The sequence below is a fragment of the Corticium candelabrum genome, chromosome 20 (genome assembly GCF_963422355.1).
Source record: "Corticium candelabrum chromosome 20, ooCorCand1.1, whole genome shotgun sequence".
NCBI classification, from domain to species: Eukaryota; Metazoa; Porifera; class Homoscleromorpha; order Homosclerophorida; family Plakinidae; genus Corticium; species Corticium candelabrum.
The window spans coordinates 6,138,531-6,148,948 of NC_085104.1; positions in this window are offsets into that span (position 1 = coordinate 6,138,531).

The window sequence follows — 10,418 nt, forward strand, 5'->3', positions numbered from 1 at the left end:
ACGAAGAAGAAGCAGGTCGCACTCGATTTCGGCTCATCGAGACGTCTGGGAGACACGTAAAAATTATCATGGCCATCGTCACGTCGTTCGCGTCCGTCTCGTACAGCTGTAAGAGTTGGAGAGTGCCGATTCGAGGCGCAATAAATGCGAAACCAAATAGTCCACGCGACCAAATAGTCCCTACAGGTGGCCGAAACCAAATAAGCCCTAGTTAAACGGTTTCGGGAACCAAATAGGAGCGAGATAATTGCCCGCGACCAAATAGTCCACGCGACCAAATAGTCCCTGTACAGATGTCAATGCTATCTTACTGTAGGTTCTACGTCTGACTCTGCATCCGTCAATTCTGGATTGTCCTTATGGCTCTATCACGCGCGTCCAGCCTGAGACAACTTATTACAAGCCAAATAGAAGCATATTAGTACGAAATCGTAGATACAGCTACAACTGTAGAGTAGATCAACTGTAGCTAGCCAAAGAATCAATTCTACGTGCTATGATACACAACTGCTCGCGACTGTAGACACTCAACTGTACAACTGCAACAACCTGCATCTGAATCCAACGCTAGAGCTGTGTCTCTAAATATATAGTGTACCCTCGGCATGCCGCAGTCATTATCCGATTGAGTCACATGTGACTGTGATCACAGTCATCCGTTTGAGTCACAGTCACCATCCAACAGTTCTAGGAGTCAGTCATCATCCGGTTGAGTCACAGTCATCATACATCCGGCTTCTTCGATTCAGTCAACATCCGGCTTCTTCATGGTCATCTTCCGGCCACGGGTGCAACTGTCACGAGATATTCGTTCTCTAGCTAAATGCAGATGTACAATAGATGATCGGGAACAGAGAGTACTCTAGTTTGCATTACGATCGCGAGTCCTGTAGCTTGAAAGCAGTCTGGGACGGCGAGGAAAGCACAAGGGTACACAAATCACCGGGGTTCGAAATCACCAGCAGCTTTGCATGGCCGTTGATATGTGTACCCGACATGAGGTCTGGAGCATCGAGTCGACGGTCTGGAATCGCGAGGGTGCACAAATCACCGGGTGTACAAATCCCCGTAACACCGCGTTCTTGATTCTACAAACGGCTTCTACTAGGCATCGGTCCCGTCATCTTGGACAAGCACCGCTTTATTGAATACACTAAAAACTGTCTCTACTAGGCATCGGTCCCGTCATCTTGAACGAGCACCGCGTTTTTGAATTCTATTTTCTACATACTTTTCACTCGGTCCCATCATCTTGAACGTACAGCTACATTGCAAAACACGCACAAACAGAATTAGAGGCAAAAGGTGTGACCGCGAGAAAGTCAAAACATGGATGATAGTCAAGTGCTACGCATGCGCATTACAAACCACTGTAGCACAGGCGCACAAACCCGACTAGAGCCAATGGTGTGACCGTGAGAACTAGATCCAAACTAATCAAAACAAACGAAAGTGCTAGGTAGTTCGTTCAGGTCCGCACATGTGCACGAGCCTACAGTTAGCTAACAAAACACGCACAAACAAAGTGGATAGGAGAGATTTGACCATGAGAAATGTGTGACCGTGAGAAATGGATCGAAAATAGGTCAAAACATAGCAAAGCGCGCCAACAAATCTAGGTCTTCCGTTCAGGTCCGCACAGAGCCTACAAAACATTAGAGCACACTGTAGAAAGTCACTTCAGACTGTTTAGTCCTACTGTCTTTGTCAATGGCTGGTCTGCTATCAACAATTGGGAAGCACACAGCTTCAGAAGACTCCGCTTTCGAGTACCTTGTAGAACAGGGTCTGTTAGCCAAAGAACGTCGTTGCCCCAAATGCTATCCAGCACCCAATTTGAGTCTGATAAGATGATCGGACATCACTGATGGATGGACCTGGTGCTGTTCTCTCAGAGGATGCCGAACAAAAGTCAGTATTAGAGAGGACAGTTTCTTCAGTCAGTCAAAGCTCAGGCTGACTACATGGATAAAGCTTATGTATCTGTGGGCATCTGACATTCCAGTGATCAAAGTGAGATGCCATCTAGATGATGGAGAATGCAGCACCACCTCAGCAGTAGATGCATACAATCTGATTAGAGATATATGCACTGGAAAACTGTTAGCATCACCAGTTCTTCTTGGTGGTCCTGGAATAGTTGTTCAAATTGATGAAAGTCTATTGAGACACAACCGCAAGGTATGGCTACAGATGAATAAATAAATACTTATTTGTTACTAACCAGCCTCTAATTCATTGTAGTACAACAGAGGAAGAGGTCCTCTTGACCACGTCTGGGTCTTTAGGATGCTAGACACATCGTCGTTCCCTGGAGTGGGGTACATGGAAGTCGTCGACAAGCGCGACGCTGCAACGTTACTGCCGATTATACAACAGCACACACGACCTGGAACAATCATACATTCAGATCAGTGGGCTGCGTATCGAGACCTTGCGGCTAGACCTCCTACAGTTGCTTGTCACAGAACAGTCAATCACAGAAGGCCTTTCGTTGATCCGCAGACGGGGGCTCACACACAGGCAGTAGAAAGCTACTGGAATTCGGTGAAATCCAAACTGAAGAGCATGAGAGGCACAACAGATGGTATGCTGCCTGGCCACCTCGATGAATACATGTGGCGGGAAAGATGGGGACGTGAAGCGAACGTTCGGATGAACGCGCAAACCGCATACAACAGCCTTGTCAGATGAATTGCAGAATTGTACAATGCGCATGCGCCGTAAAATATTTTATGTTGCAGTTTATGTTTGAAAGTAGTTACAGTCTGCTAAAAGTAGCAACCAGTTGATATAGTTGAAAACGAAAATTGTTATGAATAGTCGTGTACTTGGTGCAGTTGTACGAGTAGACAACGACTTGAGCTGTACGTTCAAGATGATGGGACCGAGTGAAAAGTATGTAGAAAATAGAATTCAAGGACTCGGTGCTCGTTCAAGATGACGGGACCGATGCCTAGTAGAGGCCGTTTCTAGTGTATTCAATAAAGCGGTACTTGTTCAAGATGACGAGACCGATGCCTAGTAAAAGCCATTTGTAGAATCAAGAACGCGGCGCTCGCACTCTAATAACATGCAAGAAGGCAGGCTCACGAGATTTAAAAATACGGGACTCGTGATAAAAGTATACGGGATCGCGTGTTCAACTACGTGGAACCAGTTGAAGTACACGGGCCGAAGGCAAACGGTGGATCCGTGTTTCGGGTTAGGGTCCCGTGTTCTTGAATTTTTCCCTGAATGTCTTCGTCTAAGATCTCCTTGTCTGGTAAAAGCTGCCCGAGTTCACAGGAACTGGCAGAAACTTTGGATAGGTCTTTCACATAGTCAAACATCAGCGAAGGAGACGCTAAACCGTCATTCCCGAAATGGGGAGCCTCCTTTTGATCAACAGGAACACTTATTCGCTTCCGTCTAACCTTGTTCAAAACACTTCTTCTGTCTCTGAACAGCTGTTGCTCACTTCGACGCACGGCAAAAAAGACAGGTGCAAGAATACGGCGCGGTCGCTGTGCGACCGCATAGTGTTGCAACAGTAAAAGGCGGAGCTAAGTTTATCAACCAATCAGTAATAGGCAACACCCATATCGACAGCCAATCACCGTCTTGTAATACTAACTTTCTTCTAGAAGGTTTTGTGACATCCTAATTATATTATCAGAAAGCCCTCGCATCAAGGATCACGCGCATCTAATCAGCTATAGCGTACGACCTCGGGGGCCCGCGTTAGGCCGTGCCAAAGTTATGGGTGTTTATGCGTGGGGGCACTGTACATACAAATCTCAAATTTCTCCTCCCACGACCATGTTTCATGATAAGACCTACTTTAAAAAGTCGTTTCCGTGTCTAACTACAGATGAGTCTAAGAACGATTCGTGCAAGTGACCAAATGGCAAAGAAATCACTTCCTGAACTTCCGTCGCCCATCCTTTTGTATTGTAGCTAGGGATTGTGTGTATGTGACAACCAAGAAACACTTTCAGGAGTTGAATTCCACCTACAGTCAACTATTCACACGTCCCGTACTACAGTAAGATCAATCCTTTACTATACACTGTGCTGCATCTGACACTGTTGATAGTCAATGTTTGCTGATATCAATTTCTATGTCAGTAAATACCATATCATTGTCGTTGCAACGGAACTGAGTGCATACCTGGACTGTACATTTTAATTGTCTTTATCATGATCGCAAAACCACGATAACTTATGCCAGGTCTTTAAACGTAATCTAGACTACTAGAAAGTTTGCATGTTTACTTCCATGACAGCTAGGGTTTCAACAAATACGTATTGTCTAGCTAAGACTCGGCGTTTCAGTAGACGGTCTGAAAGGTCCGCTGGAAGTGTTACTCACGAACGCGAGGCGCCTACGGATACCGTAGAAGTAGTCGCTAGGGGTTGTGTGTACTTAAGCTTGACAATCAAGAAACACCTTTAAGAGTAGAATGCCATCTACAGTCAACTATTCACACGTCCCATACTACAACCAGTCCTTTACTACACTGTGCTGCATCTAACACTGTTCCTAGTCAATGTTTGCCGATATCAATTTCTATGTCAGTAAATACCATACCACTGTCGTTACAACGAAAATGAGTGCATAACACAGACTGTATATTTCGATTGTTTTTATCACGATGGCAAAACGACGACTAGCTATACGTATCAGGCCTATATATAAACGTAATCTGATAACACCGTTACTCTGTAACCTTTGAACTTCACTTTCGATCTCATGTCTCCACCCGCTCGGGGTGCGCCGGTAGAAGCCACTGGTGTGTCATCTGTCAGCTTAATTGTGTGTTCAATGGTAGACGTTCGTCCTTCATTTCCATCGTAAGCAAACACGGTCTGATATACTTACAAAGCAAATGTTGTAGTCGTCTTGATTGTTCATCTGTGAGATAATTTTTGGTCGTGATCTTGTCAACGTCTGGCGGTCCCAGACAAGTTGAAAACCTTGACTGGGACGTGTTGTGATGGTCTCCTAATGGCAAGCGTACAGCATCCCACAAGGCCGTGGAAGGACGACAACTGCTCTGTTACTTCCACTACATCCGTGTATGTCTCGCCTGGACGTAGACCTCGGCAGTTAACATTGCCCCAAACAGTGTATTCTTGGCCAGGAGCAATGTATTCATCAGTAGTAGCATACACTTTTCCGAACCTGACTAGCTGGAACTGCGAGCGTGATCGTTCAGGAAAGCGAAACCATTCACATTCGGGTATGACATGACCATCAATGTGCAAACGTCGCGTTCTCGTGTCAATTTTTAAGTCCAGATGAGATAACGTATCGAGTCTTAGAATGCTTTCCGTGATACCCGGCACAATGTAGAATTGCGCTGAAACATCTCGTGGTCCAGAACGTATCCTACAACTAACCGTTCCTTCGGAGCGAATGCTAGACCTATCAACCATGACCGGTTGTCGGGACAATTGCCGGTTAATCTTGTTTTTAATATTGGGGCGAGCGACGCGAAAATAGGAATAATTTCTGCCCCCGTGTCAACGAGAAAAGTGTGATAACCCGGCTCACCAAGTTGTAGATCAACACGAAAAAGCCGGTGTTTTTTAACTGCTAAGGCTCTAACACAGCCTTTTCCAAAGGGAGACCTGGACGGTTGGTTAGCTCTACAATCACGTGCGTAGTGCCCCGGTTTCAAATATCGGTAGCAATAGTCGCGATGAGGGCAGAACTTTCTCGTGTGATTGTCTTCACCACAGATGGAGAATTCGTGAAAAATGCGTGATCGCATTTGTGGACCGCTATTTGAATAGCCAGAGTGCCTGCTTTTTGACGGAGCTGTCTTGTGTCGTACTACCTGCACGTGGCTGGTTTCCGTCTCGCTTGTGCCGTCGTCGTGATCAGTCATCAATTGATAGATTCGCTCTGCAATCTGATCTACTAAAGAAGAGCTAGCGTGAGATGAATCCGGGTCTGTAACCGTTGCCTGGGCAACGCGTGCATTTTGCGTTGTATTGTTTTCCACCCTAGCTAGTTGTAACCGTACGACTTTTGGGCTAGGTCTTGAACTTTTATGGTTTTAATTTGAGGGTCTCGCCGTAAAGCCACGCGTAGCTCCGGTGTTAGTCCTTTCAAAAAACAATCTCTCGCTATGGTATCGAGCGCATCCGCGCCAAATCCGGGATATTCCAGTTTAGCAAGACGGCAAATATCATGTGCAAATGAAGCTGGAGACTCACCTGGACGCCAAGATCGTCCTGTAATCTCGTATATAGCTGTATCTCGATCTCTCTCTGGTTTGACAGACGCTTGCTTGAGCTCTTCTGCAACCACTGCTGGGTCTTTTTGTTGTTCTTCGCTCATGCGCGCATAGCACTCGAAAGCTGGTCCATCTAGGCGCGATGCCATGGCCAGAGCTTTTATTTCCCCGCTGTAACCTTTCAAGGCGGCCCACACGTTAACTTTCTTTAACCACACCGCTAGGTTCTCTTCTCTTGTGAAGGTGCGAGACGTGTTGACTTCGATCCCACTCCGGTCACCAGTTGTAACGGTAGAAGTACTGTTAGACATGTTCGCGCTCAAAGCTAACTCAACACCAATCCCCGTATTACCTCGCGTACCCTTACAATAGTAATCTTAAGTTAAACATTTTTGTTTCCACTAAAACAAATAGCTGTGTGTGTGTGTGTGTGTGTGTGTGTGTGTGTGTGTGTGTGTGTGTGTGTGTGTGGTGTGTGTGTGGTGTGTGTGTGTGGACTAAAATGTGTGCACATGCACATGTACTGTAGTATGTGAATTGTACTATATCATTATCTATGTATGTGCATATGCATTTGCATGTGTATGCTTGTCCACTTTTCAGATATGCACATCTGTGATGTCTTTGAGTCTTTGAGTACAGGTTGAGCTACAGTTTCGATATGTCTTCAAAAATAATGTACATCGAATTCAACCACATCTGCATACCACTACTGCATGTCTGCTTGTATATAATACTTATGCGTACTATTTTGATTTTTTTATATTGTTATGGTTTCACACCTATTCAGTTGTATACTCTTGATAATTGTGTATAACTTACCAAATATTATAGCTATATCATTTTGTAACAGATTTCAAACTATGGAAAGAAAAACTTGAAAGAGCTAGATCATCAATATTTGTCAAATAAAGTGGTTCCAAGAGAACCAAGATTAATACTATTCATTCGTACTAATGTAATAGATTTGGTTCTCATGTCAGCAAGACCAGAGGAAAAAGGCAAATTAAATCACAGGGATCTTCAAAAGTAGAATATCATTGCATTGCACAGCTTACTGTTACAGTTGACAATGCAACTGGGAAAGTTTCAATAAAATCTTGGTTGTGTCTCTATTGTCACAAGTGTGATTTTGCTCATTTTCGTTTTGCATATAGTGACAGACTGGAAGTTGCTATCAAAATCATAGATGGTATCACGTTTGACAGAATTATCGATGACATTCAAAGCTATGTGTATGGCAAAGTAGATCGTGTTCATTTAATTACCAAAAAAGATGCAAGCAACATTTAGCGATCTTTTGGCCTACACTCAGTAGAAAAGAATCCTAATGATGAAACCAGCCTGGCAGCCATGATTAAAGATTTGAAAAAAAGATACTGATGAAATAAGATCAGTATTGTTTTATAAGTTTCAGTCGGATACATCTTCTAACCATGAGAGCAACATTGATAGCAACGATTTTATGATTTTCATACAGACACCTTTACAGAAACAAATGTTTAAAGCATTTGGCCACAAAAGAGTAGTTTGCATGAATCCTTCTCATTGCAATAATATATATCGTTTTCATCTGATCACTCTGCTTGTTGTGGATGATTTTGGAGAAGGACTGCCAGTAGCTTGGTAAATAAGAAACCGATAAGATGAACAGGCAATAAACAGTTTTTTGAAGAGTTGCACAGAAATGACAACAGGGACATACAACTTCAATAGTTCATGTTTGATGATGCAAGTCAGTATTACAATGCTTGGCTAATGATTTTTGATCACCCACTTTACAAGCTGTTGTGCAATTGGCGTGTAAAGAAAATGTGGCGAATGCAGCTAAGAAAATTAAGTGACTAATTTAAAACAAGAACTTTACAAGCAACTGAAGACTCTAATGGAAGAGCCTGAGCAAGAAATGTTTGAGAAGTTACTACTGTGTGTCTGTGTGTGTGTGTGTGTGTGTTTGCTGATCTCAAGAAACACTAGAAAACAAACAAATTTGCGGGCTGTTTTGAGAGAGTATATGTGAGTGGAAGGAATCCATTGGCCCTGTGTTACAGAATGGGTAATGGTATAAATACAAACATGTATGTGGAAGCATTTCATAATGTTCTAAAATTTGTGTACTTTCATGGACGTGTTATCAGATGTCTTGAGACTCTTGTTTTTTGCTTACTAAAATTTGCCAGAGACAATACTTTTGATCGCCTAATGAAATTGAGTAAATGAAAAGCAAGGATTTACTGATTACGGATGATCCATGAGAGGCACAAGACAAGCTATTTAACTTCATTACATTGCACAGAAAATATTGGTGAAGATCTCTGCCAAATCAAGTCAAACAATTGCAAAGATATCTCCATATACAAAGTACCGAGGCAAAATCGCACAGCTGTTCTTTGCTGCAGCATAGTGTGTAACTAATGCCACATTTGCATTTACAAATTTTTATAGACTTGCTTAGACTTCATCGTTAGAACGACTATTTAAAAGCACATTCACTTGGTAGAAGCTACATGTGCAATGCGCATAAGTCAGTAGGACTTAATTAGTTGAACAAGATTCCCAACTAATTCAAACAGATGAGCCTCTTTGCAAATATATCGACTAGGAAACTGTAGTTGTTTATTTAGGCAATGACTCAAACAACACGATGTAGAGACCGTTCAAAGAAAATGCCAAAACTAACTGATTGATATATCATTGCAACTATCTAGGCGTATCAGTGTCCATGTTCTCCTCTCCGTTTTGGCTAAGATCCGTGAAGCTACAGCACTTCTTTCTTTACCCGAGAGATGTAGTGGAATGGCCAATGAGGCAAACACATCAGCATCAGCACCAGCAAATAAGAAAGTCACAGTTCGATAGAACAAAAGCAAAGATTTTTTTACATTGAAGCAAACTGGAGACTGCTCCTGTATTCATTTCGCAAAGCCTACAACGTAGGAGAAAAAAGAAAATCAAGAGGGCAACTCTTCTGTCATCCCGGGTAATGAATAAATACAAGATGACCAGAAAAGACCATGCTTTTTCTATTTATGTGTTGGCATCTACCTATACTAGACATAGCAAGTATTCTTTTACAACTGTACTACATCTGTTTTGTGATGAAACAACCATGTCTAATTAAGCTTGAAAAAGATAGTCAACTGATTGAGAAAATTGACATTCCGACGAAGCCAGAAGAACTTTCTGACGACATAGTAGAAGTAGACTTTGAGAGTATTCATCTGTCAAAGTATTTTAGTTTCAAAGCCTAGCATTATTTTTGGAGACAGGCAATATACCTGCCAATGTAATGTATTTGCAAGAATGATAACTAAAATATTGTTTCTTTGTTTCAGTTGAACTAAAGCAGAGACAGTGGCATTGTGAGAATTTTGACTTAGTACCAACCCAGATAAATATGGTCCAATGTGATAACGAGTGTAAAGAATGTTTAAATTGGTGCTGTCTTGTAGTTTATTTAATTTCCCACAGTATCTGTAATAATTCATTAATTGTGTTTGACTTCGAGAAGATCGAACCGACTGACATGTGGCAATATACGTTTGCTTTTCATATCACATAATACAAGTATACCAAATACAAGTGTCAGAGCTTCGAATACGTCATCACTGCTTTAACTGCCACGGAATGCTTGAGATATTCAGCAATAATCGGTACAACTACCATGCTCATGCAAATATCATGGCAGTTATGAATTAATTCGAATGCATGTCATGACATACATATATATATATATAAAGAAGAGGTGTCTGTCTGTCTGTTTGTCTGTCTGTCTGTGTCTCTGTCCGTACGAGCGTTTCTCAAAGACGGCGAGTCTGATCTCGGCTCAATTTGGCTCGCGCACGCTGAATTCATTAATTTCGAAAGTGAGACCGTGATCGTTATCTTGACTTTTCTCACGACGAGATTTTCCGCCGATCGCACTCGTTTCCGCTCGCGCGCGAATATTTCCGGAACGCCACATCGTATCTCCACCGAAGTTAGACTGCCCGTTGCCGACGTTGGACGGTACGCTCCGAACATGTCGTTTATTGCGGGCGACGCCGCAAATATGCCGGAAGATATTTTTGCTGATATCCGGGTCTTGAAAAAATACGCCCACAGTCGTTTGCCAGTTTACGACCGTCGAAGAGCTGCCGTGTTTGATGCACATTTTCCTCGAAACGCCAGCAAAGTCTTCGAAACAACGAC